Raw genomic sequence first — 27620 nt, 5'->3', positions numbered from 1 at the left:
ATAATGAGAGTGGGAAAGACTTGGGGATGGTCTGCATGGAGATATTGTATCAAACCGGTTACTTATTGTAAAAATACTTTGTGTCCACACAGAACACTTATTAGAACAAGTGATTTGGCATCACAAACTGCAGTAAGTAAGTGTTCCTATGACAGGAATGTCTCCCATTTTAGACAGTTTGTCAGCCTCAGGATTTGGATAGTCCCCTTTCTGTTACTCTCCCACCCCTGCTTTCAGCGCCCAGAGACCCTTGGCTTCAGCTGTGTTTGCTGTTTGCCATCCCACCCTTTTGACACAGGGAGGGTGTCTCCAGCTTACCCCCAGATCACGACCCCCCCAGCCTGTCTTAGCCTGATTGATGCCCAAGACCACATACAGGCCAGCAAGTCCAACCAGAGAAGATTTATGAGAGTAACAAAAAACTATATGATCCATACAGGTACCCCGGAAAAGCAATCAATGAGTCTTCCCTGTCAGTTTCTCCTAAAACTAGCCTTAAGAAATTGGCTAAATAATCCGAAAAAAAAATAGTTGCAGCTCAGTAAACACAAAGGCAAGTAATTGTCATTTGAAAGGAATCATCTGCACAAATGCAAGCTGAAGGAAAACATCTCTATAGTGAAAGACACTGTATACAGCATAACACAAACAAAAATTATTTGGTAGTGTCAGACGTGTAAATATTAAATGTCTTAACAGGAACAGATGAAGTTGAAAATGACATCTGAAATACATTAGGACACAGTTGCAATCTATCCAGGTCCTGACTGATACAGTCAGGTCTTGTGGACTAGACTTGAAGGAAGATGTGAACCATCAAAAAACAGTCTAGAAAATAACAAGAACATCCTTGGAAAGAAATGTCATCTAGCAGGAAAGATCAGCCAAAATGAGGGGAGACTCAGTAACAGCTGAGAAGTCTTAAGAGGCTGCCACAGAGGGTATGATTTTTGTTTTATGGTGCAAGGGTATAGGAAGTAATGAGGGTGAACTGTGAAGAAGAGGTTTGTATTCAAAATCAGGAAAAATTGTAAAGACAGAGAATCACCTTAAACTATTGTAAAGGTGGAGAAATTCATCCATTTGAAAATACTGATTTACGATGCTCGGAGTGGCTACATGTATTTATGACCATGCAAGCCACACACAATGCAATTTAGTATCCATGTTTTTAGGAGAAAAACAAGAGACAGCATTTTGTTTCCACCAGGACATGAAATGAAAGGACTTTCTAGCATAATTCCCTGTGAGTAATGGGGTCAATTCCATCAAAAAAAATTTATACCAAGGAGAAACAAAATGAAAAGCAGCCATACTGCTTGAAATTACAACCTTACCAGCTACGAATATTCAGAGATTCTCTCTTCATTTGTGAAAGCACTTACAAAAGTTCATTTCAAATACGGAGGGAAAAAAAAATAGAAGCCAGAAGTAAATGCTGAATTTGGCATTTTTACTGTAAAATGCAATTTGCACATTGTATTGTATTGATAATTGTATTAATCATCCCTCAGAGGACAGAGTCACCCCCACATGGTGGAATAATGAGCCAGAGCCTCCCGAGTTCTCAGTCACCCACACCCAGGCAAAGCGTGCAGTCACTGTGGCATAGTTTTCCTTTTATCCCTTTCTGGCTGGCTGTCCCACAGCATGCTAGGTGCCATACAGAGAAAACATACAGAATACACGTCCTGCTCATGTGTGAGCCATAACTGAGACAGGATTCAGCAAAAGGTGGCCACACACAATGCCATGAGATCAGAGCTTTCCAGGGAGTCAGGCAGGGCAGAATATTATTACGAGATCCCAGAGGTACTCTTGGGTATTATGTTTGCTTGCTCCATTAAATGTGTGATTTGAGAGGCAGATGGGGAGACAAATGCTTGCCTACCTTGGTGTTACTTACACAGGGATGTACTACAGCTCAGGAGCAGAAACTACGCCATGTGACTTACGTTATTTATCAGCCCTATGAATTGCAAATATATTCAAATTGCAATTGACAGCTTGTAAACAATCTGCAAACCAAGAATTAGCCTCTCCAGGGCATCACATCTCTTTCTGAGTAACATATAAATATGAATATTTTACAATCTGGATGAAACAATTCATGAGCAGTTGAAACAGTAACACGCATGAAAACCATCAAATAATGATGTATTTATTTTTGCTAATTATATGTTTATCTTTCTTTGCAAGTGCTTTTCTCCCTTGTCTTTTCTGGTTGTCTTGTCTGAAAAGAAAAATCAAAACATAAGAGCAAACACAAAAAATCCAGTTGGCCTTAAATGCCTCTTCAGGCCAGAAAGCTCTGGCTGCATGCAAATGACAATATCAAAAAAGACCAACCTCCTACAAAGATAGATTAGAAAGTGAGCCTTAATGACAAATAGAAACAATACTTGCAAAAAAAAAAAAAGAAAGAATCCCAGGCTCCCATCATACCAAACAATAACTGAGCATTATTGTACTTGTTTGCATACAAGCTGTGCCCACTGAGCTAATAGAAATGTTCAGAAAATGCCAGTAAAATCTGGCAGGGGGCAGGCCCAGAGCCCTGAGAGCATTCTTGCACCCATCATCTCTCAATTAATCAATCCATTCCTTGAACTAACACACACACATGTACACACTCACCAGCTTTGTGTGCAGACAAGAGGAGAGTAAGGTTGTTCAGACTGCTCTCTTCCTTTTCTAGTTGTATTTGCTCAGGGAAGAGGAGGGCTGAGGCTTCTGGCTGGGCTGTTAGGGCTTATGGTGCCCAGGTGAGAATACTGCCAGGTTAGAGGAGGGATGTAGCTGTGACACTGCTGCTGCTGAGCCTGATGGATCACAGGCTGTGCCCCTTCAGCCCTGAGATGACTCTGCTATACTTCACCTTTGCACCGCAGTTGATGTTGACCATTCTGGCTCTGCAGAGCAAAAAGGCAGAAGTGTTAGGAAAGCACGTTTCTGACTACATAAGGCTACAGGATAAAGAGGATACTGGAAGATGGACCTTTAAGGGAAGCGGTTAGCGGAAGGGACGTTTTTCGTGAAATAGAAATGAAGGTCCATGAAGCAGAGTGGTCACATCAGCTTCTGAGATGCTATTTCTGGTGTGTCTTCATCTGACACTCCCATCAGAAGGACATGAGGATACACTGGCAGCCTGTGCATACTGGAGAGGTCCGTGCCCAGTGGGTGTTAGCTTTGGACATCTGAATGGAGAATAGGCCAGAGAGAAATAACCCTCTGCAGTAATCCATGGTGGTAACACAAGCCATCTGGCAGCAGCTGCCTGTGATAAGCATCCTGAGTCACAACACAAAGCAAATGTGGTGTGTGGATGCACCCACAGCACATATCACTGTACCTCCTGGGTCAGACATCAGCCCAGGCTCAGAGCAGCCTCGGTGCAGGGCTGAACTTGGTGCCCTTGAGGCAAGAAAGGGCTCAGCTGAGTCCTTTATAAAGCATAGGATCTGGATGGAGACAGAAACCCTCACTGCAGTTTTCCACCAGTACAGGGACTGATGAACCATTTAGGGACTTCTGGAGAAATCACTGGCCATTAGCACTGTTCATAGCCACTATTTTCCTTTCTCACTTCCACACCTGTAATTTGCCTCCAAGACAGGACATGTCTTGATTAACATGATTGCCTCCCAGGTGCACCCTTTGCCCTTCGCCCAGCTGAGACATGAACAGGAGCAGCAGTAGATGGCCTGCCTGACCCACGGAGACGGATGGTCTCTCCAGGGTCTCATCCCTCCACTCCCTCTGACTGCCCTCAGTTTCCTGGTGTTTCCTGGTGATTTCACCCATCGCCACACACACAGTTCAGTGATGCTCTGCTCCATCCTGGGAAACCTCATAAGCCCCCTTTGCTCCCAGCCTGGAGCCAGCAGTGGACAGTACAGATGCTGGGCTTTGCTCCCTGGCTGTTTCATGAACACTTGCACCTCCAGGTACAGCCCTGGGTTGCAGTTAGTGTCCATGTGGCCAGAGGTCAGGAAGAGGCCAGTTTTCCCTTCACGTATCCGATGAGAGCACAAGAGTTTGGCAGCAGCGACCTTGGGCGGGGAGCTTAGGAAAGGCAAGGTGTGGTGTGCCCTCCTGCATCCTCAGTGCCGGGTACTGCACCTGGAAATGGAAATCGAGTCCATTGCAGGAAGCGTTTCCCCTGCTGTTTCACATGGCTCAGCAACATGTGAAGGACACTGCCTGTTGCTGCAAGAGCTGATGCTGGGGCTGGGAATTACAGGTCAGGCAGAGGAAGGGAGGCGATAGTTATCTGACCTGATCCCAATCTGGAAATAGAATCATCTCAGTTCTTCCTCTTCGCAAGCTGCCCAAATGGAATTGCCTAATGCAAAACACTTGCAGAGTTATGCAGCTCCCTTAATTTCAGATGCTTAATAAGAAAGTAAACTAAAACATAAAAAACCTGCAGTGTCTTCAGGTATGTTTGGGAATTGATATAGATATATCAGTGACCTATATCACACACTGTTGTGCCATATGACAGAAGGCTGTTCACTGTCTTCCTACAGACTTGTGCCTTGACTCAATCTACCATTTAGCTCAGTGCCATAATTTCTTTCTGCTGTGAAGATGTTGCAGACCAGATCTTTTCTACTCTGCAGTGTGTTAATGCAGTCTAGGGCAATGGCCTTTACATGAAGGATTGTATGATGCTATGGATAACCCTCCGGTCTTTGGAGCATCCAAAAGGGCTTTGAAGCATGGGCTTCATGCACAGAAGTATGTCATGAGCTCCATTAGGACTATGGACCTTCAAGGTGTTCCTGTAAACAAGGCCTGGGACTTCAAGGTTGCAGCTCTGGTACTATCCCAGACATGGCAGCGCATTGGACAGGTTATTCCTCATTTGGTCCCACAGATGTTCTTTTCACCCATTTCATGTTTCAAGCATTTTGACTGCAAATTAGAAGGAAGCATTGGCATGATGTGTGGTAGTCAAACAGCCACAGCCTCCACATACTTCTGTGCAAGAAATAGCAATGGCAACAGGATGATCTACAGACATTTTGCAGCAGCTGTGCAAGGAGAAAATGGGCTGCTGTGGCTCTGCCCTTTGGCTTCAGAGCACCCTGAAGTTGCAATTCATGTGGTCCCCTGGCCATAGGTACTGTGATAACCCACATGGAATCTGCAAGGAGTGGCAGCCTGAGTGTCAAGTGCAGATTTAATGGGGGATGCCTTTACTATCCCCTTTCTCCATGCAAACTGGCATGTGCTTGCGTGGACAAGACACAGTGATAAGCCTTCTCCATTTAGATGAGGGCTATTCCAGCCCTGAAACTGCAGAATGTAGTTTCTACAGAGGGAAATTGAATTCAGGGATCTGAATCTCAGTCCATCAGGGTGTCAGGCAGGAGCCTCTACATCTGGAACAGCCTGAATATTTCTTTTTTTTTTTTTTTTCTGTACAATACAAGCACTTTCTATTTGGAGAGCTGGTAACCCAAAATACGAAGACCTGATGCCAGGGCATTCTAAAGAGCCCCAGCCAGAGAGTGAGCACCATCAGCCAGAACAATTCTGGTCCCTGCCGCCTGCCCTAGAGCGTCTTTCACTGTGGAGACCTCGCTGTTCACAAAGCTTATTCTTACATGTTGGGTTTTGGACTTGGTAACAAAGAGCCTGTGTGCAGCTTATTATGTTTTCTTCTTTATTTTCTTAGATGGGTGATTGGATCTCAGGCCAATGTTAAACGTCCCGGCTGACCTCTTCTCCCCATCAGGGGCTGTCTACTTGTGCCATCCCTGCCTGCCAAGGCACAAGGCAGGGCTGCTCACCAGCTGAGAAACAACTCTGTGGGACCATTGTTAGGCTCCAGGACCCCTCCACAGAACTAGGGAAGGGACAACATTCACAGCGAAGGAGTATACGAGGCAATAAATTTTTTGTGTGTGGAAGATGCCAAATTAAATCTGAGGCATTTGGAGAACCACAAGAATACTCCAAGGCTACGAACATTACTCCTGCTATAAAAGAAGAAAACCAGAAGATTCAACAGACCATAAAATGAAGGGAAAATAATGTTTTCTTGCCTCAGGAGGGTTTGAAAGCTCAGTGCTGCTGCTGCTACTACCACCTCCATTAGGGATTTTTCATTGATGTCAGTTTGGGGGCAAAGCTTAGGTGAACGACAGCTCAAGGGCATTTAACCCTCGAAGTGCTTCACAAACATTAATTAATAGAGCTAGGCAAAAAATTTGCAGCAGATTATCCAGTGAATTCAGTGCCTGTCTCTGCTTGCAGAGAGCTAGTTTGTGCCCTGGTTTTGCTCTGCTGAGCAGAAAAATAAGTCTCCTTTCCTCAGCAGCGCTCAGCCTACATGTTACTTGTGTTTTGGTGGCGAGGGCAGACCCCTCCACCCATGTGTTTTCCCTGTACAGGTGAGCAAGCTGAGTGCAAAGATGTTGTTCTGCTCAGCTCTCTTCTAGGGTCAAGCTGGGAGCTACACTAAACTGACAGCTCTTCATGGCATGCAGTGCTGCTGGCCTCAGCAGGGAGCAAGCTCTGCTCCAAGGGCTGCCCCCTGCCCTGCTCCTCCTGGGGTTTTGCTTGTCAGTGGCATCAAACCATCTCTATGCTGCCCTGAGTGAACTTATCTCATCTGGTGACAGGACTATGCTGCTGCAAGTGGGGATGCTGAGATGTCTTGCCAGCAATCTTCTGCCTGCCAGGTTGCTCCCTGTCTCCAGGTGAAAAATAATGAGGCCCACTAAAGCAAATATAATGAACACAAACAGCTAATAAATAAGCACATAAGACTGTGCTTAAAAATATATGTTAATAATTTTTATCCTGAAATCGTAGGAAAATTTTAAAAGATTGTTTTCTGCAGAGATTTCTATGCACGCATGCACTTGTGAATGTGTTTGAGTGTGTGTACAGATGTGTGTTGCCCTTGGTAGTCTGTGAAGCCACTGTTCTACTGGAACAAAATTTAGCAGAGAGGTAAAATAACAAAGGTGACTGTGACAGTAAGTTTCATCTACACTTCAGTAGAACAGTGTACAGCCCAAGGGAGACCCAGCATGTGACTCCCATAAGTGATTTGATGGAGAAAACACCCATAATGTGACCTCATGTCTCAGCAGGCTTCAGAGAAGCCAGGAGAGAGAGTGGGAGTGGAAGGAAGGCCTTATCCTGGCCCCAAGCACTGGGAAAGCTTTGTTTGCAGCTGATACATTCCTAATCACCAGTTTCAAACAATCATCACAAACAGGTCTGAGGAAAAACAATTCATAGAGGGAGCGGGCAAGCACGGATGCTGCGCTCCATCCACAGAGGGTTTCAATACTCAGCTAGATGCCCTGAGGGCTTGGACTGGCCTTCAAGTAAGCCCTGCTTGGCCCAGGCAGTTAGAGTAGGGACCTCCAAATATCTCTTCCCACATAAAAAACTCTGTGAATCTATGGAACCAGGCTTCATTTGTAACTGTGTCTATGGAGCTGCATACTCAGCTCAGTGACGAAAGTATCTAAATGGTGGCTGATGGTGAAAAGTATCAGGCACGGCCACAGTGAAAGATTAATATTGCTGCTAGCAAGGAAAATCACATAGACAAATTTGTTAGCAACTGCCAAAATTATCCACAGCTCTAGAACTAGTTGTAGTGGGGGACTTTAGCTAATTAGAAGTTGCTTGGGAAAGGATGCTGGAAGAATCCTACTGGGAGAAATTCAAGTCCCTAAATAAAACTCTTTATAATCTCAAATATTCTACTTGCTTGTCAGTCTCATTATTACTTCTCCAGAAAAGATCCTATATTAAGTAAAGGGTCTAATATATATATATAAAAATTTATCTTGTCTGCTTTTTCTAGTATCATCTAGAATGTGGGATCATATACTCTGCATATTCAAGCCAGGGCAACCATAGTGTGTAGCAAACCGGGAAACTGATAGGATATTTATAGTAACTTCAATAATGACAATCTGCAGACCAAGTGAGCACTTTGTGCTGTGGGTGAGGCAGCACCTCCCGTTCCCACTGAGCTCAATCAGTGATAGGATGTAAATGCCAAGGAGAGGAAAACTTAGCCATGGAAAATCAAACCCCTGAAAGGAAAAGCTGAGTTGAACAGTGCGTGGATTTAATCATCAAAGGTAACAACAACATTTGCAACATTTACTACACAAAATAGCCTTCACACTGAAAAAGTGATATCAATGTGGATTAACTAGATGTGCATTACTGCTGGAAATTATAACTTGATGGTATTTAGAGAGGACTATATCAATGTCTGTAGTCAGTAGATAGCATCTACCTTATTCAAAAGAAAGAAAAAAATCATATTGGCTTGTAAACTTCCAATATAACGTGCAAAGACCTCTAGGGAATGAGTGTGGCTGCCAAAGGGTCAGAGAAAATTGTAATGCAGAACTGAGAAAGAACAATAAACCCAGCTTTATTACAGACCACAGGACAAAGCCTCTGTCCTCAAGGACTGTAAATAAGCCAGAAGAAGAGTGGTTCTGGGAGACAGGGGAAGGAGCTTAGACAGGCACAAGGGACCAGGAGCAGGGGATGAGGGGCAGGCTGGTGTCCATCATGACCTGTGGCCCAAGGTGGACACTTCCACCCCGGTGCTTGGCCTGATGGTCCCCCTGCTGCTTCTTCCTGCTTTCAGTTCAAAAGCTAGTAGCGGCAGAGAAGCAGGTGGGCAGTACGGTTCTTCACTACTGCTCAGGAAATAGAAAGCTCGTATGCTTTTCAAAGTCACTCTGTAAACCCATGGTCAAAAGAGCAAGTCGGACCAGGCAAACGTGTGCAGAGAGCCTCCTCTCTTAAAAAGGAATTAATAACAAATCCAACATGCCCCTAGTTATGTTTATCTGCTTCCCAACACAGAAAAACTTTCTTTGCTTGCTAACACCTTCTCTCTCCTCCTTCCTTCCCACAGTCAAACAGAGATAGGCACATGTCCCACAACACCAACATGTTCATCACACCCCACACTGTGAAGCAGCTAAAGGCTTTGCTCCCAAATGGGACATGGAGGGACAGCAACTTTTTTGAAAGGACAGGTTAGCCAAGTGGGCAGGGAGAAGGAAGGGAAGTTAATTCCAAGGGTTTATCTGTATGGCAACGAACCTCTGGCTTGGGCTGTATGCCATCAGAGGGGATTTTCTCTCAGCAAAGCCAGAGATCGGCATGCAACATTCCATCCAGATGTGGGGGCACCTCTGTGCATGCACGGATGGACAGCAGTGAGCCCATAAAACTGTGCGAGTGATCAGGGATGCTCCAGCAGCCTCTCCCCAGCAATTGCTTGCAGAGCCTGTTGACCCAGAAAGACCCCATCTGTCTACACTCAGGTTTGGATTATATCTACAGAAATTTCCATACTTGATTTCATAAACATATGCCTGTTCATATTCCTGTATTTTACTTGGGAGTGAAATATTTAATGCTAGAAAATGGTCCTCTTTCTTATCTTGTTCCTCCCCACAGGCAGATAATTTTCACTGGTATTTCCCTTTGCCTGAGGAAATGAGGTTGCTTTATACTTTACCATCTCTATTGAGCTTCATACACTTCTCCAATGAATCCTGAGGCCATATGAAGTGTCTCTGGTTTCACTGGTGGCACAGTGCTGATGCTGCCCAGTTAGGATACAATCCCAGAAGCCTTCTAGATCTGTTGGCACTTTGGAGGTATTTTACCATTTGTAGTGGCTGAAAGTGAGTCTGCTTCTGCAAGCATCTCATAAACCAACAAGCAATATTTGGAACTACTTTTCTTCTAACATGGAACAAGGACCTTATAAAAATAGGATAATCATAAAGCTTTCTCTATTTTATCTCTGAGTTCTGAAGTTGGACTTCCCTGAGATGCGTCTGACTAGCTCCTTGCTATAAATCTGGAAAAAAAGTGATAAGAATATTGGAAGGCATGGAAATAAAATAGAACAGTGGAAAACTTAGGTACAAATCCAGAAAGAATGATCATTGCATTTTTACTGTATCAGGCAGTCTTCCCAAGTGATACTTCTATTAACCTTCAGGTGGTTAGACCTAGACTCGTCATAGAAATAAAATCGTACATCAGTCAAAGGAACAGACTGGATGATAAGCTTTTATTTTTCTAACATCCAAGATAAGAGGGTGGTGGCAAGAAATCTCCTAAAATCTTAACTGTTACGTTAAAGTCTTTGCAACCATAAGGATCCAGTAGTATAATTTATTACAGGTATTTATATACCCAAAACATTTGAAAATAAAAAAGATAAAGAAAATAACGTTTTGAGAGAGACTGCTGGAGGGTCATTTTGAATCTCAGTGAGGGCAAGTTGACTCACTATTTAGAAGGGCAGAAACAAACAAGCAATATCTTACTGCAGTGAACTGAATGAGGGTCGGTAGGACTTTCTCTTTTTGCTGCCTTCAGGAACCAGTGAGGATACTTGCGTATGTAGAGTCAAGCGCATGGATTTCCTCACTGATAACACGGGCATCCTGCTGCGTAAGTGCTGTCGGATCAGGGCTCTGGGCGGCTCCTCCTGTGGGCAGCTCTCATGATTGATGAGTTATTTCCGGAGAGGCATCTACTGTCAGCAGCTCACACTTACTGCAATAATAATAACAACAACAACAATAACAATATCAGTAGTAATAATAATATAATCTTATTCCATGGCTTCTGCCAGAAGTCAGTGACTACGTGCTTTGTAACAGGGTTGTCACAAATCACTGAATGCAGACGTCACCTCTGTGAACTGTGGTGGTGAACTGTGGTGCAGACCATACCTTCCCTGTACCTTCAGGGTGCAGACCGTACCCTTCAAATGCACTGACAGGCTGAGGACATTCTGCTTCCCCAGGGCTGCTGCAGAGAGGGAGGAAAAGCATTGCTGAGGCAGCTTGCAGAGCTGGACGTGTAACCAGGTCACTTCCCTTTTGGCAGCTAATAAAAGTGCCAGAGGATGTCTGCAGTGTACACTAATGTGAGGTAGAGAGAGGAACTGTGGTGGGAGAGGACAACTGAAATGTGCACACACACACACACAAAGATAAAAAAGGAAGAACCCTAATAATGAGGTGCATAAAACCTCTTAATATTAAAAAGTGATGAAGTCATTTAAAATTTAGGTGAGAAAGCAAGCACCTGTCAGCAGTGCTGAATCATGTACTATTTTCTGCAGCTTTGCAGCCACTATATCCTCTTGCCTGACCTTGCATCTTAAAGTCTCTGAATACTGAGAATCACAAACTCATGGGATATAATGACGGCAAATACACACTGATGACCGCAGGAAGCAGGGTAGGGCTCCCCGATTGGGAAGAAACTATCTAAAGATGAGACTTCTCAGGGGCTGGGGAAGGAGATGGGTGTTGGTAAGCGTGGCACATGTGCACGTGAAAGGGGTAAGCCTGGCTAGAGGTGGCATCTGGCTGCATCTGCTGTTTTAACTCAGTGGAGGGTGTGTAACTCTTGCCATACTGGAGCATATCCATGTCCACTGTGGCCAGCATCCTGCCGCTGACGGGAGCTGGTGCCGGATGCTTCAGAGGAAGGTGACGCCCTCCCCTCTCACCTCAGATGATGAACGCGGATGATGATTGCACAATCCTCCACAGGGCTCAGGGAGGCCAGACAGTGACTTCAGCACATGATGAGCTTCCAGCCTGGAACATGGAGATTAATGGCTATTGCAGCATCTGTCCTGGTCAGCATAACTGCAAAATGCCTTCTCTCTGTATTTAACCTTTTCCTGAATCTCATTACACTTTTTCACTCAAAAGGACAAACAGAAGCCAGGCTTCCTTTGCCCTCTGCCTCCACCAAGTCAGGGACTCCGCGAGGGTGTAGGAAGTCAGTTACCACAGTGCATCATAACATAGCACGTTTGATGGACCAGTGCATCAAGCCCAAACACGCATGGACTGCTCCCAGTGCAGTGTGGTGCGGCAGCCCAGTGGCACCCAGCATGCCTGGCTGCTCTGTGAGCAGGACAGATAGGTGGTGGGGCTGGGAGCCTGGCACTTCGGGTTGGCCAGCCCCAGCCGCAGGCAGCTCTAGGCTCTGTGCTCAAGTTTATAACACTTGGTACTGGGGGCTGAGGGGCAAGCAGGGAGAAGGATGAGAAGGGGAAAGGAATGAGAAGTAGTGCCTTACAGGCTCTGTCCTACAATGGCATGTAGCTTTATCCCATCTCACCTTGTGCTGTTGTCTTAAAAACATATAGAAAATACTGAACTGGACAAGGTAGTTTCCAGTGCAATGACTATCGTCTTGCCTTTTTTAGGAGAGCAAGAAATCAGTATGCAGCATCTCTTCTGCTTACCTGTTTTCAAATGACAGTTATTTGCTTTTCCTCTGAACAGTAACAACATGAAATATAAGTATCTGGCAACCAGGGCTGCACCCAGAACAGTTTATCATTTACTCGCAGCAGGTTACACATTATAAAATGATGGAACCAAGCCATAGGTTAATGTTCAACTAGATGTTAACTCCACCCTGGCAGCACTTGGATACCACCCCTTGAACAGATCTGCAGGTGCCTTGCATTTCTGAGCAGCTCTGGTATTTCCACTGTAGAGCATGGATATCCAGAAGGAAAAAGGGATATGTTCCCCTATGCAATGTATGGGATTAAGTGCTTGAAAAAATATAATAATAACAACATTTCCAAAGAGCCCTTTCAACACTAAATATCGATGGTGGTAGAATACCAGACAGGAAGAATCCTGCTAATTTTCAAAGAAGATTCATACTAATATAGTATGAAATAGAAACTTATGTTCCAGAAATACCACCCTGTTCACCAATAGCACCAACCCAGGCAATCAACACAAACCCAGACTGCCGAGGACCTCTGCTTTGGTCCAGTTTACTTTGAGTGTTCAAACATAAAGTGGCTGCTACCCTTTTGGATTACAGCCAGAATGAGAAAGCAAAAAGCTTGTGTGAGGGGCTGTTTTCCAGGTATTTTTAAAGTCCCAGCCCAAAACAGGATGTGCTGATGATCTTGTAAAAGATCTTGGGCTCATGTGATTTCTGGTATAATATCACAGATTTAGGAGATGTTTGAATAATTCAATGAACTCCTGTTAGGCACATACTTGGGTGCTCATCCTCTGAGAATATGAATCTCTTGTTATTCACTGCTCGCTACACTGAAATACTTTCTCTTAACGTATCTATTGCAACAAGGGCAGTATCCACTGAAGAAAACTGGTCTTTCATGGGGACTCTTCCAGGCTGCATCCCACCCTGATCACATTCACTCCATGAGCAAGCATTTGCCAGGTCAGTTCCCTATTGCCTTTTACTTTTTGGTATGCTGAAAATATATTCTTTAACCTTGTTGCTTCCTTCTCTCTCTCTGTTTAGATATCCATGATTCCCCTAACCCTGAATACCCCCTATCAGTAAGCAGGACAACAGACAACATTATCTCTCTATTCTTTTTGGCTGGTATCAGGAGGATACCAGATGTGAGGTTGGCTTTTGGCTAAAATTAATGTGCTTTTCATCTGGGGAGAAGTAGGATTTTCTTCACATATAACTAAGTTACATGGGGGATGGGAAAGTTATTATGACAACTACAGTGCTGGATCAAGGCTATCGGGGACCAGATGGCATCCATTTTTCCATTTGTGAAATGCATGCAACACACTCTGCCACTGCTTCTCAGGAATTTTGTGGGGAAAAATGTACATTAAGAATTAGTGTGCATGGAGTCGAAAGAAAATATTATTTTTAGACTGCAGCAGCAGCACAAAAAACCACAAGATCCATATTTGATGTAGAGAACAAAATCTGCAAAGGTGTCATTTTGAAAACTTCGGCTCAGTTTGAGCTGAACTCTTTTAGAGTGTGAAAGTCCTGAACCCTTTTGCCTCAATTTGATTTTGAAGGAAAAGTCCACAGCACTTTTCCTTGGCTAAACTGTGCACAGAAAGCTACACTCAGATCTGCTTAGGCACAGTGCAAAGGTGCTGTGAACAGCCGCACAAGCAGAGGCAGCTTGTTTTGTGAACCACAAAGAGTGCAGAGGGAAGCTCTGGCAGGCTGAACACCTCTGCTTTCCCGTTCCCTGGGCTTTTCCCATTCCCATGAGCAGAGGCTGCCAGTCATAGAAGGCAGAAGCAACCCAACCAAGTGTCACTTGTCACAACAGGATGGGTTGAGGGGACAAGCAAGATTCCCACTTCCACACGACTGCGAGATGTATGTACAGATAGATATTTCCTACCATGGGACTACCTGGCTCATGTGCTGACTGGGAGGCAGGTCCAGGGAGGGCTGGGAATGGGCTTATGGGGCACTGCAGAGGTGAGTGAGAAGGAGGAGGAGAGGTGCAACCATGTGGGAGAGGAAGCACCAGTGGCAGCAGTGGTGCTCTAGCTTCCTGAGGCTAATTTTAACAGGTGCTTTAGAAACCAGTTGTGCTTTTAACAGCTGCCCTGCTTGCTGTACCAAACACAGCCCTAAAACTAGCCAGCTTTTTTTCCTGAGGCACGCAAAAAGGTCTGCAGCCTCACTTCAATGGGACACGGTGAGTGGGTTTATACTGGATGCATCCAGGATGTAAATGATCCACAGAGATGCAATCTCCTCCCGCACCCCTGTGCTGTGGGCTGGGGGCAGACAGGAACCCAGCAGAGCCACAGCTCTCTCTCCCAGTGTGATACCTCTTTATTGGTGCCAGCTGAGTCCCAAGATCTCTGCTTTGCAGAGATGAAACACAGACTCATATATTGAGATGGGACAGCTCTAGGGCACAGCCACACTTGGCTCTGTTTATTTCATCATCTTTCATTTATTCTTTGGTGTTCACCCTACCAGAAATATAATAATAAGCAGACAGATAGATTAAACAAACCAGAATGTCTGCCGAAAGATTCAGTAAAAATTGAATTTAACAATCTAGTAAGATCAAACAAACAAAACAACTCTTAATTTTCCTTTCTGTCTTCCCTTCTATTTAATTTAACTAAAAATATTCTAGAAGTCGAGCTATTGAAATCCTCTGGAAAAGACATCCATTTCCAGCTCAACTAGAAAGAAGTTTGTACATAGTCTTGTGTGGGGACTTGTGATTTTGTGGCTTGTAAATTGTTTTCCCAGTTGCAAAGTGATGTCAGTACATCTGTACATCTATATACAGTATCTGCCTATATCAGCAAAATTTCTCCCAAAGTTTTTCTATTACTGTGGGATTGTTTTTGTTTAAAAATTATAGTAGAAACCTCCAAAACCCAACAAAACGAAACAATGAAAATGGAAGTGACCAAACAACTCCTCCAAGAGGGAGCCAGCAGTGCCCCTGGGCCTTGGCATGTCCTGGCATGCCAAATTGCTCTTGGACTCTGCACCCATTCCCATCAAATGAGTTCATTTAGCAAGTATCCATCCCTGCAGGTACCTGTCTTAAAGCCAATTTATTTTGATCACAGTCACTGCAAAACCAGACCAATCTGCGAACAAATAGCAGCATTGTTCAGTAAAATTCACTTGTTCCTGTGGCTTCCTCAACACAAAGTCTGAAATCAGTGGTCAGAGGAGACCTAGAGTGATGGCATGTTTCCTCAGCATCATGTACTTATGCCATCCATGTCATCCCAGCCACCTGGACATCCCAGCCTTTCCTTTCTGGCAGCACTGATGTCCTTCAGGAAGGTGGCAGTTGGGGGATGATGTGACAAAACAGGATGGGGGGCAATGCAAGGCCTTCTTTTCCCCATCCTCCACTGCTTAAATCTTGTTGATATAGCTGTTATAATTAATTCAAATAAAGACCTTAACTGCTCAAAGCTGTATTCACATTTTCCATCACTGAAGCTCTACAGGCCAGTGAAAGGCATTTCTAGAAAAGTGATACCCCAGGATATCTCTAGGCAGCAAATTATCCTTTCCCCACTCACCCTCCCCAGTCATTTCATTTAAAAGTGAAGGGTGCTGAGTTTTATTAGGCCCCCTCTTGTCATCACAGCCTGTGATTTGCAATCCCAGGGCCAGACTTCTCTTCCCTTTTTTCTCCCAAGTGCCATGAGATCGTGTTACATTAGATGTCGAGGTCTGCCAGGTCACAGCCCTGGTCGCTGGCACCCACTTCCCGTTTCCTGCAAAATCCATACATGGGAACATTCTTCCTTCATCTCTGTGAAAGAAAAACGTAATAAGAAAAAGAATGACCTGGGGGTTTGTCTGTGCAAAGGCTGGCGAACAAAGACACTCGCTCTATTTGAGTTTGTGTGTATTGATGTACACAGCTTACCTATGAGGAAGGAAAACCTGAAACAGAAAGCAGGGAAAGTGGTTAAATCTAGGTATCTGGAAAACACATTTCCCACTCTTGTACCACTTGTCATCACCTTTCAAGCAAGCTGTCACCCTGACAGCAGCATACTGCTGTTCAGCAGCATCCCCCCTGCTGCCTGGGCGCATGGCGAATTAGTCCAGCTGCCACTCCAGGATTTGCCAGTTATTAAGCTCAAAGCAAAGTAAAACAAACAGTGACACAAGCATCAGTGATAGCAAGGGAGCAGAATACATGCTTTCCAAGAATATTTATGATGGGACCCAGGAGGATGCTCAGAGAGCGACATTTATGCCTACGATCTTGCAAGTTTAGATGTGAGTTAATATTGTAGCTCATTTGTCAAACCCAGACCTTCAACTTGTACATACCAGCACAGCCAGGCAGACAAAGCATCAGGAGCCACCCTGGTCTGCATGCCCAGCTGAGAGGGACCACTGTGCTGTTCTAGTGGAGGGATGAATCACAGTCTCCACTTTCTTCCCTGATAAAAAAATCTATGGCTGTGGGAACACTGATGAGTGATAAAAAAGACCTTAGGGCTGGCCAGGAGAACCTGAAATCTGTGATGCTTTTGCTCCCAAGTGACTTACCCAGCAAGTTATGAATTACAATCTTTGCAGGGGTATCATCAAGAGCATCACTGCAGTCTCAGTACTGGAAAACAAAGATGGTTCCCCTCAGGGGAGAACCAAATCATTTTCTTTCTTCTGTGTCTCTTGCATTAAACCCTTGTGAGCTGCCTGTCTTCTGTGCTAACATAGCCCACAGCCAAAGCTGATATAGAGTGCTGACTTTATCAGACTCTGCAGGTTAGCTCATTCTCCTTTATGGAATCAGTAACAGGAAGGAATTTTCTTTCTTATCTAGGAAGTGAACCTAAAATTGCTTTTCCTCAGGCTTCTGGTTTAGCTAAATAGTATTTGCCATTAAGAAACAGCAATTGTTAGTTGTAGCAGGGGGCCTTTTTCCTGCGAGGGCAATGGAGATGGCTATGCTAGCATCTGGGGTGAAGGTACAGGAAGCACAGCAATGTTTCTCTCATGAATTATTTGCAGCACAAAGTGGGTACAAAGTGGAGGTTTAACCATGTTCTTACCCAGTGTCTGAGGCAAAACCAAAATGGTATGGACCTTCAATATGGCAAAATTGTGGTTTTGAATGTTTGGCATTTACAGCGTAAGTCATACTAGTCATCTAAGTCATCTGTGTTTTTCTTAAAGGTACATCTTCCCTAAAGGTCCCTCTCCTGAAGCAGTATTAACAAGTAGGGATATTAGACTTCTTTTTGAAGGTAAGCTTACAAGCCTTAAGACCAGAAAGAAATTTGAATACACGAATCCTGAATGCTCCTTAAATACATTAGGTGTTGAAGAACATACTGCGCATCAGGACAGCCATGAGAAACCAGCCCTGAGGTATTCAAATGGGACAAGGAATGAGACAAAGCAAAAGCAAGGAAGTTGGCTGGAGGGGAGCTGTGTGGAGCTTCAAAGAGAGAGGCAAAAGAGACTTGACCTTATCCCTGGGGTGCCAGTGAGAGTCTGGGAGATTCACATGTGACGTGTCTAAGGATAAGGGAAAGATGGTGCTGGTAGAGGCAGTCTGTGTGAAGTCCTTTCAGAGCAGAAAGCAGAGAGAGGCGAAGAGAAAAGCAAGAGTTAATAATTGCCGGGGCAAAGGACATTGCAGGAAGCACAGGAAGAAAAACAAATAAAGTGTTGGAAAGGAAGAAAATACTCATCAGTTTCCAGCAACAAGCAAGGGTGATGAAAAGGAAGGAGAGAGAGAAATAAAATCTGACAGTGGAGATGCAAAAGGAGATGTCAGGGAAGTTAACATCAGTGAGAAAGGCAAATGGAGTATTGTAAAGGAGAGCGTTCAGTGCCTGTAGTTCTGGCTTTGCATGGCCAGATGGGAGGGCGAAGAACAGGCAGAAATGTTGAGTACGATACAAATCGACAAACGAGGACAGAGGGGTAAGTTGCTCAACACAGGATTGCTTCTGCAGTCCAAGGTGTAACTGAAGTCACCTTGTAGAAGGCAGAGGAATAAACAGAGGATCAAAAGCCAAGTCGACAAGGAACTCAAAAAACAGAAGCAAAGATGGTGCTGCCAAGAAGCAGTAAGAGGAAGACGAGATCCCAGAGAATGTAAAGACCTCAGGAAGTGAAACTTGTGTCCTAAAATGAAATACTGAGATGAATGGCCAAAAAGGGGGTGTCTCCCAGCCAAATCTGCTGCACGCACAGTAGCAGAGCAGTCTCCCCTCTCTGCATGCACCCTCCAAAATGCAGGGTATTTTTGTTTTAATAGCAGACCATTGGTATCATGCAGTTTCTTGGCAGAAGACTGTACCCCCTCTGATGAAGAGCTACCAGGTACAGCACAATCCTAATGAGAGCAGGTGCAGGAGAAGAAGGCAATGCTTTGTTTCAACCGGCTCGCCCCTTACCAACTCTGCACTGCCAGCAAGAGGGTTTCCAGCCTACTTTATCATTTGGGCTTCTTTTAGTCTTCACACTTCTCCCTTCACTGGTGTCTCAGCTCCTCCTCCTCCTGAACCTGACCGCCATGGGACTGCTGACGAGCAGCAGCAGAGGCTGGCCAAGGGTGCAAAGAGGCTTGGTCCAGCAGGTCAGGGCAGAACAGTGGTCTCCAAGACCATATTACAGGTGGGTTACTCTCCATCTGTGACTGGCTTCTTCTTTGTTATGCCCAAAATAGCTAATGCGGTGGGTGGGACCAAGTGTAAATGTGTGGGGAGTTAAGTGAGCTGCCTCCTGGCGTGGCTGTACTGCAGTGCTCAAAGGGCTTGAAGTTTGCTAGGATGTGTCTTTGAGAGCTACAGCCATCATGTGGGTGATGGGCAGACACCACAGGAAGAAGCAGAGTCTGCTGCAGGAGGTATTGCACCCTGGGGCACCATGGTTGTGACACTGGCATGGGTGGTGGCTTTGCCTTGGTGTACCTCTTTGGCTAGTTTGGGTCAGGTGTCCTGTCCCTGCTTCGTCCCGGCTTCCCCTCCTCCCTGGCAAAGCATGAGACCAAGAAAGTCCTTAGTGGAAGTAAACATTACTTAGCAACAACTAAAAACATCGGTGTTATCAGCGTTGTTTCCAGGCTGAAAGTCAAAAACACAGCACTGCACCAGCTACTAAGAAGGAGAAAAAATGACTGCTGTAACTGAACCCAGGACACTTGGTCTTTACCATGGCACTGAGAAGCCACCTTGCAGTGAGACTTATGGCTCCCAGTGAGTTTTACCTGGCTGAGAGGAGGATTTATTCCAGGGGTTTGTTGCCCTTCCTGTAGCAGTTTTTCCACTCCACATGTATGAAGCATTTGAAGGAAGTCTGGTTTCCCTGGCAGTCCCAAGGGGAATGAGGGGAAGCCTCAAGGAAAGGCAGAAAATTCAAGATTTAATGACTTATAGATGCTTTGCTCAGCCCTTTGCTCTTTGGCAAGATTAAAAGCTTGACCTGCTTCCTATGTATCCCATGACTGGATTTTTGTATTATTTGAACAGAGCAATGCCAGGCCCATAAGACCTGCTGCTCCATTTCTTCTGCTGGGAAATGCACCATAGGGAGCAAAGATTTGTGAGTCAGACCTCTCCATGGGTCAGAGGGCAAACAAATGTGGACAATATTCTTCTTTTAAAAGTAGACTTCAGAGTGGCACATGAAACATCAAAATCTGATTGGAAACTATGTACAGCTGTGAGCGTGTCTTTTCCTCTGCATGAGTGAACGCTCTTAAGTCTCCAAAAAGTAGGGCATGGGAAAAGAGTTTAGGCTGTTAAATTAGTAGCAGACATATTGCTAAACAAATTGTCCAAGAATCCCTGGCAGGCTGGGGTGCCACAGACATTTTAGAACACCTATTTACTTTCTTTTAATGAATTTCTTGAGTATTAACTCCCCTTTCATTCTTTCCATTGCCCCATGAATGACAAGGATATTGCATGAAAGAACTAAACTAAAATTTCTGGGTGAGCATTTGGGTTTAGGTTCCTTAGTCTGGAATTCATATAAAACAGTAGCACAACTGAGGCCAATGAAATCTGAGGCCTGAAAACACACAGTTCTCTGACAGAGGACTGCCAAACCTACTGTGTGTCTTTCAGACTGATTGTGGACATCCTCCTATTTTATGCCAAGGCCCCTTATTGTGCCTTTAACTTTCATATTGGGAATACAGTCTTTCACTTACACTCTGTCAAGTATGTAAGGTCTAAATTCCTCACATGTAATTACATCAAAAATAAAAGATACCATCATTCATGGTTGGATTTCATACACTGGCATGCTTAGTTGATCCTAGATTCAGCAATGGACTAAACCATGAATAATTTTAAACCTGTTTGTGATCTCCTTGATGCTATTTGTAAGCTCTTTAAGTACCAAAGAAGGAGAACTGCTTTGGTGCTTTGGAGATGAATGGCCCAGCACGTTTTGAATCACAAGTATGGGCTTAGTGTCTATGTAATACCATCAACTTTGCTGTCAATTTCTGTCTTTTCAGCTTAAAAATTAAGCCTTGAGCTACCTTCCACAATGAAGTCAAGTGTAATTTTTACAGTATCAGGTAACGATATAAACTGTAAACTTGGGACAGATTCATTACATGTTTCAGAAGTTTAGGAACCCAATTTGATCTGGGGTGAAAGCCTCCACCTAGCAAAACTCCATCCTTGTGGCAAAACTTTGCTCACTTTGCTGTAAGAAATTAAAATTAATTTTAGGAGAAGCAAGAAACTTCAAGAAAGTATTTTTAGAAGCCTTTATGAAAGGCTTTTAAATACTCATATATTTACAAATTTTTATAAAGTTTACCCTGCTGTAATTCATTCACCTGCACATTACAACTCCAGTGTGTGCATGTACACTCAAAGTGGGACCAATATTCCCACTACAAAAAAATCTGGGAAATAACATCTTGATTTTTCCCTCCAGGACACAGGCCTTAAGAGGGTCCTGATTATGTCTCAGTGGCATTTTTACATTAACCTAGAAGCAGAATCCAGACCTGAATAAAGAGATCTTTTCCATGTTTGGGATTATTCTCAGCAGGGGTTATTTTTTCCATAAAAGTCTAGGGAAGAGACAGATAAATATTTATGTAAGAGGAACCCCAAGCAGACAGAGGGAGAGGTAGACTGGTTAGACACCAAGTGGTCTGAAGTGTCCCCACTATTCTGGGAGCACGAATCCCAGGGAGCTCCACTCTATGGTTTTGAACTAAGACACGTCCTATTTCATTTCATTATAGTAATGCTTCTTACTGCTGTGCTCCATGGACATAGTGAAACCAGAGGAAGATACAGGTTCAGCTTCTTTTTTCCTCACAAGACTTGAAGGATCTCACCCCATTTGTCTGATGCCTGCTACTTTTGCCAAAGCACTGGAGGGAAAACTTGTATCTCCCAGAACAAGAAGACGGAATTTCTTAGTCTTTGGCTAAGATTTGAGTAGCTGTGTGCTATCTACCTACAAACTGGTGCAGTTTGCAGAATACCCATTAGCTTCAAGAGGACCAGCTAATGAACACTAATTACAATATGTCACCCAAAAGATGTCTGGCTGATGACCCACTGGGAACTAATTTTACTTGCCTTGTGAAGGAACAGCACATTCCCACTGTGAACTCGCATCACCTTGCTAGGGTGCTTCTTCAAAGCAAACGAGTTCTCAAGCTTGTTCTACTGCTTTCTCAAATTTCTTTCAAGGTTCTAGTTTTAATTACCAGTTCTTCCAAACCTTTCTTTGACCAGCTCTCCTATTGCTGTGAAAATATGCAATACTGCAAGGGTTTGCTCTAAATAAGGAGTGGAAGAAGCAGAGTCCACATCCTGGTTTTCTCAGCTCAAACATGGACAGAGCTAGCCATCAGCATGTCAGTGGCCCCAAGGCCTGCTGGCCTACTGGTGAGGATATGGGCATGAGGATGGGGAAAGATGGAAGTGTGGGTAGGTCCAGTGCAGAGCAACGCATCCAGAAGGTAAGAAGGTGCTTAGGCATCATCATCACGCTGCCATGCCAGGGGTATAAAGAAGGCTATGGGGAGCCAAAGCACTTATCTCCACACACTCTCTTGGATGTTCAGGATCAATTCATAGTCATCTAACTCCAAGCAGCACTTCAAGTCCCACTGCATGCTGCAATGTTTCTGGTGAGTGAAATATTCTTCTATACAAGAGTAACACAGACAAGCTCAGCATAGATTTTGGAGTCTCTTGGAAGTCAGCAGAAATGGAGCAAGTAACCTCAGCTGAAAGTTTGACCTTCTGTCCTTATTAAACTATAACCAATGAGTTCAGCAAAAGTGCCCATATGTTGTCTTTCTCTATGATTAACTTCTGTAGCAAGTCAACATTCAAGTCAAGGCAACAAAAGGCTGCAAACAATGGCCAGGTATGAAGAAGACATATTTCCTTAGAAGGCAAGAAATATGCCTCCTGAGAAGAGGAATGGGGACTAATGGGGAGAGAAAGAGTTTTTGCAGAAAAAGCTTTGGATAGATGGAAGTCTATGCCGTAAATAGGTGTTTTAGATCTGAAGACTTAGCAACCAGAGCAAATAAGAGGTCAGACCTTTGCAAAATTGTACAGTTACAACTAATAAGGTCTGTCATTTAATTCTTAATCCAATTTTAAGGACTTGCCGTCACTTGAAATCTTCTGTTTAAATGCATCTGATTTTTGTTGCATTCTCTGAAATTTGAGGAGAAGCCACTTGAAAGACAACCTAAAAACTCTGCAATAAATTAAGGAATTTTTTACATTTTTGCCTGTGTAACTGGAGAAGCCAGGACTGATAGACTAAGACCAGTGCTCACAGAACTCAGTGCAGGGCATTCACAGTAAATCTAAATCAGTAGATAAATGTGGGTAATTTTAAGAGTTCCTGTTAACACGATAGATTAACCCAAAATATAAAAGCAGATTGAAGAAGCTGAAGCCAGAGCATTTCAGCAAGCAAAGGGCAAGTACATTCTGATCTTACTTACTAAAAATTAGTAAAAAGGAAGACAGAATTAGGGAAAGACATTGACAGGAAGGAAGTTAAGAAGCCAAGAGAGAAGATGTAGGACATTGCACCCCAATATTATTTATAGAGGGGAAGACTTAAGAATCACAAAGAAGGACTGCAGTAGGCCATTTACAGACAAAATTAAACAAAGGTCATTTCTTTCCCAGACAACCACTAGTCCAATGCCAATTACTGAAAATTATGAAAACCAAAATGATTAATGAGACAAGAAAGATAGACATTTCCTGTTCCTTTGGTGTACAACCTTACAAAATCAAAGAAAGGCTAAACTGTACCCTCCAAAGCATATCCAGAGTGTTCAAATGTTTTATCTGGATAAAACAGGTACAGAAACAAAAGGGGGAAAGCAATCTTAAACATAACCTCATCACCACACCTCTTAATCAGTAACCACCTACCAAAACATTCCAACTACTTTTCTGATCTTCTTCCTTTTCTAATTTCACATGGGATAGAGCAAGATCTCTAGAGGGGGGCAGGGGTCTGTATACTTGGCTGGTCATTGCCAGTGTCTTCCTCTAGCTTCCTCTGACCCTGGGGAATTGATACATCCTCTTTGATTCCAGTTAGTACATATGGAGATAGAAATAACATTTATTTACTCCAGATAGGCGTCAGGACTGTAAGAACTTTGATGACATGTGGTTGCTTCTGAACAGACATTCTGGATCTAATGAGATTCAATACAAAATACTAGCAATTAGGGCAACATTGTCCAATACTGGTGCTTATGCTTAGCATTTCAAGAGATCAGTTAATAAGAAATTTATTTAGACATTGAAGTCAATGGGCAATAGAAGTGCTCATCACATTAGTATGAGACCATTTATTTACATGCGTTACAAGAGATAAGTACTTAAGTCTCTGTATTTCAGAATGCTGGCCTTGCTTATGAGCCAAAGTGTGTTCTACCTCCTTTTTTAGCACAGGAAAATTCTGTGGTTAGCTCTGACTGCAAGAGCAAGCAATTATCTATGACTGTTACTCTGTAACTTGGTATTCTTACAAAAAAATTAATTTTACAAGAGAGCTTAAGAAATAAGCTATTTTTGCTTGACAAAACAATGGCTGTCAAGGGATGTGACTGCTGAGTCTGAATACATCAAGGAGCAGTAAACCTGAGGGAGGTGAAAAGAGCTATTAAAGCTAAAATGTAACCTTGGCACATGAACAAACGAATGCTAACTGTCCATGAATAAAATTAGGAAAAGTAGAAGCAGGTTGCCAATAATCCAAACAATGAAGGAAGGAAGGACCTTTCAAATAGAAGAAATGCAAGCATGATACCAAAGTACTTTTAAGAAGCAGTTTAACTAGTTCCTGAAAGGGAATAAGAGGATTCAGCCTATGGCCATGGCTAAGCATGGCTTGGGACTTCTTCCATGTTAGGTTGATATTCAGGTGAATAACCTCTTTGTCTTGTCTCCTTGCGTCCCTTTTCACATCAACAAGGAGTGTGAGGCCAGCAGTGGAGGGCAAAGCAGGAAGGGTGATGGCACAACATGCCTCAATCAGGTTTCTTTCCTGGATATTCAGGGTACTAAGAATTTAGTCAATACTACAGAGTGCACCCTCACCTAGGTCCCCCTCGTGATACCAGAGGACTGGAGCAGCATGCTCAGAAAGTCACCCTTTATGTTTCTATCAGTTAACACTCCTCTATTTTCTATATTTAGAAGATATTTAAATACCCCACACTTCACACACATTAAAAGTCAAGACCTCCCTAAGCACACCTTGTTATCACAAAGCCAGACACACTGAGAGATAATCATTCCAACAGCTAAATAACTAATCTTTAGTTAATTAAACTACTGTTGATTATTAAACTGAACACCTGACTGCAATCCTTACAAGCGTCCGCAGGACCGTAGGAGAGCTCTGATCCTTTGACTAGCACACTGGTACAACTTCTCCTCTTTGAAGAGTACTTCCTTTTACAGACACCACATCACTCCTGAAGTGTTTGTTCTATTTCCTGACTTGATTTTTAGCCTGTCACTGTAAAAGCTCCTTAATCACATATACTGGTTTGCTATACATAAAGAAAACTGTAACAACTTCTACTGTGTCAATTGAAAATGCCAAAAAAAATTGAAAACCAGATAAAAATGAAAGGTCTTCTAAAAAGTAGAGTTTGACTACTGAAATTTAATGTGTCACATCCCTTATCCAGCTGCAGGCAGTGTCACTGTATTCTTTCCAAAATGATGGACCTGTTTGCTTGTACTGATAAAATAATTAGATCCAAATTGTGTTGATCAAATTGAATTTGCAAAGCTGTTTTCTAGCTTGTCCAAAACTGCCAGACAGGCTACTAACCCTCAAATATCTCATACAGCACCGTTTACTTTGCCATCAAACTAGCTAGAAAGTGCATTCATTTTCTCAGCAAGAGGTCCCACAGACCACATTCCGCACCACTTGAAGTTTCTACCATGAGCATGTCATCCAGTTTTTATGTAATGTTGTCACTTTGTTTGCCTTGTTTCTGCCCCTTGACTGTCTAACAAGCCAGTTTTGTATCAAACAATACAAGGCCAAAGTCCTCATTCCTTGGAGGACCAACTCTCCCACCAACTTTGGACAAAGTCTTGGGGAGACAGCCACTCACCACATTGCTTGGGTGTTGGTGCCCACCGCTTGTCTCAGAAAACAAACAGCAAAGACCCTAGTCTCACCATCATCATCAGGAAGATCGTTTCACTGTCCTTGTGAGCAGGTGTTGATAAAGCTCATTTCCTGGGTGCAGAGTGTGCAGACAGCCTTTGTGTCCTGGGAAGTGATCCATGCACAACTCCCTCACTTCTCAGGACCATTATCATCAACTCTTCCTCTTTGCTGATCCTTTGGAAGAGGAATAATTTTTTCCCAGGCTGTTCATTACTGTGAACAAGAGAAGGAGGGGCAGGAACAGCAGCCACAGTTTGACAAATGACCCTTAGTAACAGATTAAACAAATGCTAAAAATTAGCTGTGCTACAAACTCCCTCTCCCTCTCCCTTCACTACTGCATAAGCACCTTCCTTCCCACCTGCATTCATATAATAGGCTGAAAGAGATCTTCTCAGGGTCCTTAATTAGCAGGAACACATTAATGGAGAGGAAGGATGACCAAAGCACACACAATTAGTCACTGAATATAATTGTAATTCAGGACAGATTCAGTGACTAATTGATTCTCAAGTCCAGCATTACCCAGACACCAATAAGAATGCCCTGCATGGGAGCGCTCTGCATCCAGTAATCACTTTCACACCAAAATCTGTGTCACAATGGCTTATGTCAACAAAAGCAACCAGCGTGTTTGCAGCTGAGTCAATTGTTAACCTACCCCACTCAATGGACCCTCACACTCCCTGGAAAAGAAAAGGTACAGAATTCATGCAGATCTTCTAGCTCCCTTTTGGAGTTGAGGAGGCAGCTAGGGTTTCAGCATTATCAGTCAGTTTAGGAGCACGGGACATGTCAAAAAAATGGCCATTCTTACTTTTAACGGGGCAGAAATCTTCAGAAGTCCAGATTGCCTCATGGGATCAGATGGTATCGATAGTTTCAGCATGTGAATATCTTCAAGCATAGCCTATGAAGAAGCAGGGCATTTGTGCAGGTGAATATATACACAAGCACACACATGCACAGGTGCACATACACACACTGTAAAGAACAGGGGGTACTTGTGGAATTTTTAAGAAATCTGCATTTTACCTCAAAAATCTCTAAGTGTGGATATACCCAAGAGAAGTTTTATCCTGTACGCATAATGGTGCTTTTCCCAGCACGGAGTCCTGATGGTAGCCAGAGAGGCCTGAGGAGTCTAGGGTGCAAAGGAAGGAGCAGGACAATGTTTGACCTCCCACCTCAGGCCACCCCTGACACCAGCATCCCTCTAGAAATGGGACCAGCCTGAGGCACGCCATCCTGTGGGCCACTGTCCTTCACTGCCAAGTCAAAGGAGGAGGAAAGTCTACAGGAGATCTCCGTGAGATTTCCTTTCAGCTCATGGCAATAGAGCCGTAGAGAGTGCACACAAACATCTTGGAAATAACTTCTCTACCTACTGCAAGAAACACCTTATTTGGAAGCTGAAATGACTGTGTCTTGTAAGAGTGATGCAGACTTGACTTCAGATAAAAGCACAAGGGGAATTGGGGTGAAGAGTGAAAATCTGCAATTCACTTCAAGTGAAATCCCTGAAAGACTTGTTGGACTAAGTGTCTGCGTAGCCCAGCTTACTTGCTTATTTTTTACCCAAAGACATAAAGTAGGATTTT

General features: G+C 43.7%; 1 long non-coding RNA gene across 2 annotated transcripts; it reads right to left on the bottom strand.

Moving 5' to 3' along the window:
• Positions 1–1514: 1514 nt before the first annotated feature.
• On the bottom strand, positions 1515–26184 carry LOC115613731. 2 transcript variants are annotated; one of them, XR_003993487.1, is made up of 5 exons: positions 26028–26184; positions 11558–11648; positions 10359–10590; positions 2638–2912; positions 1515–2233 (listed from the first exon to the last, which is right to left on the bottom strand). It is a non-coding gene; the product is annotated as an uncharacterized LOC115613731 (long non-coding RNA). The 2 variants fall into 2 exon arrangements; XR_003993486.1 differs by lacking the exons at positions 1515–2233; positions 2638–2912 and having other exon boundaries at positions 10081–10590.
• Positions 26185–27620: the final 1436 nt, after the last annotated feature.

Source organism: Strigops habroptila, chromosome 10 (assembly GCF_004027225.2).
Source record: "Strigops habroptila isolate Jane chromosome 10, bStrHab1.2.pri, whole genome shotgun sequence".
Classification (NCBI taxonomy): Eukaryota; Metazoa; Chordata; class Aves; order Psittaciformes; family Psittacidae; genus Strigops; species Strigops habroptila.
Note: the sequence above shows the minus strand (reverse complement) of the source record. Positions and strands in the feature narration are given on the sequence as shown.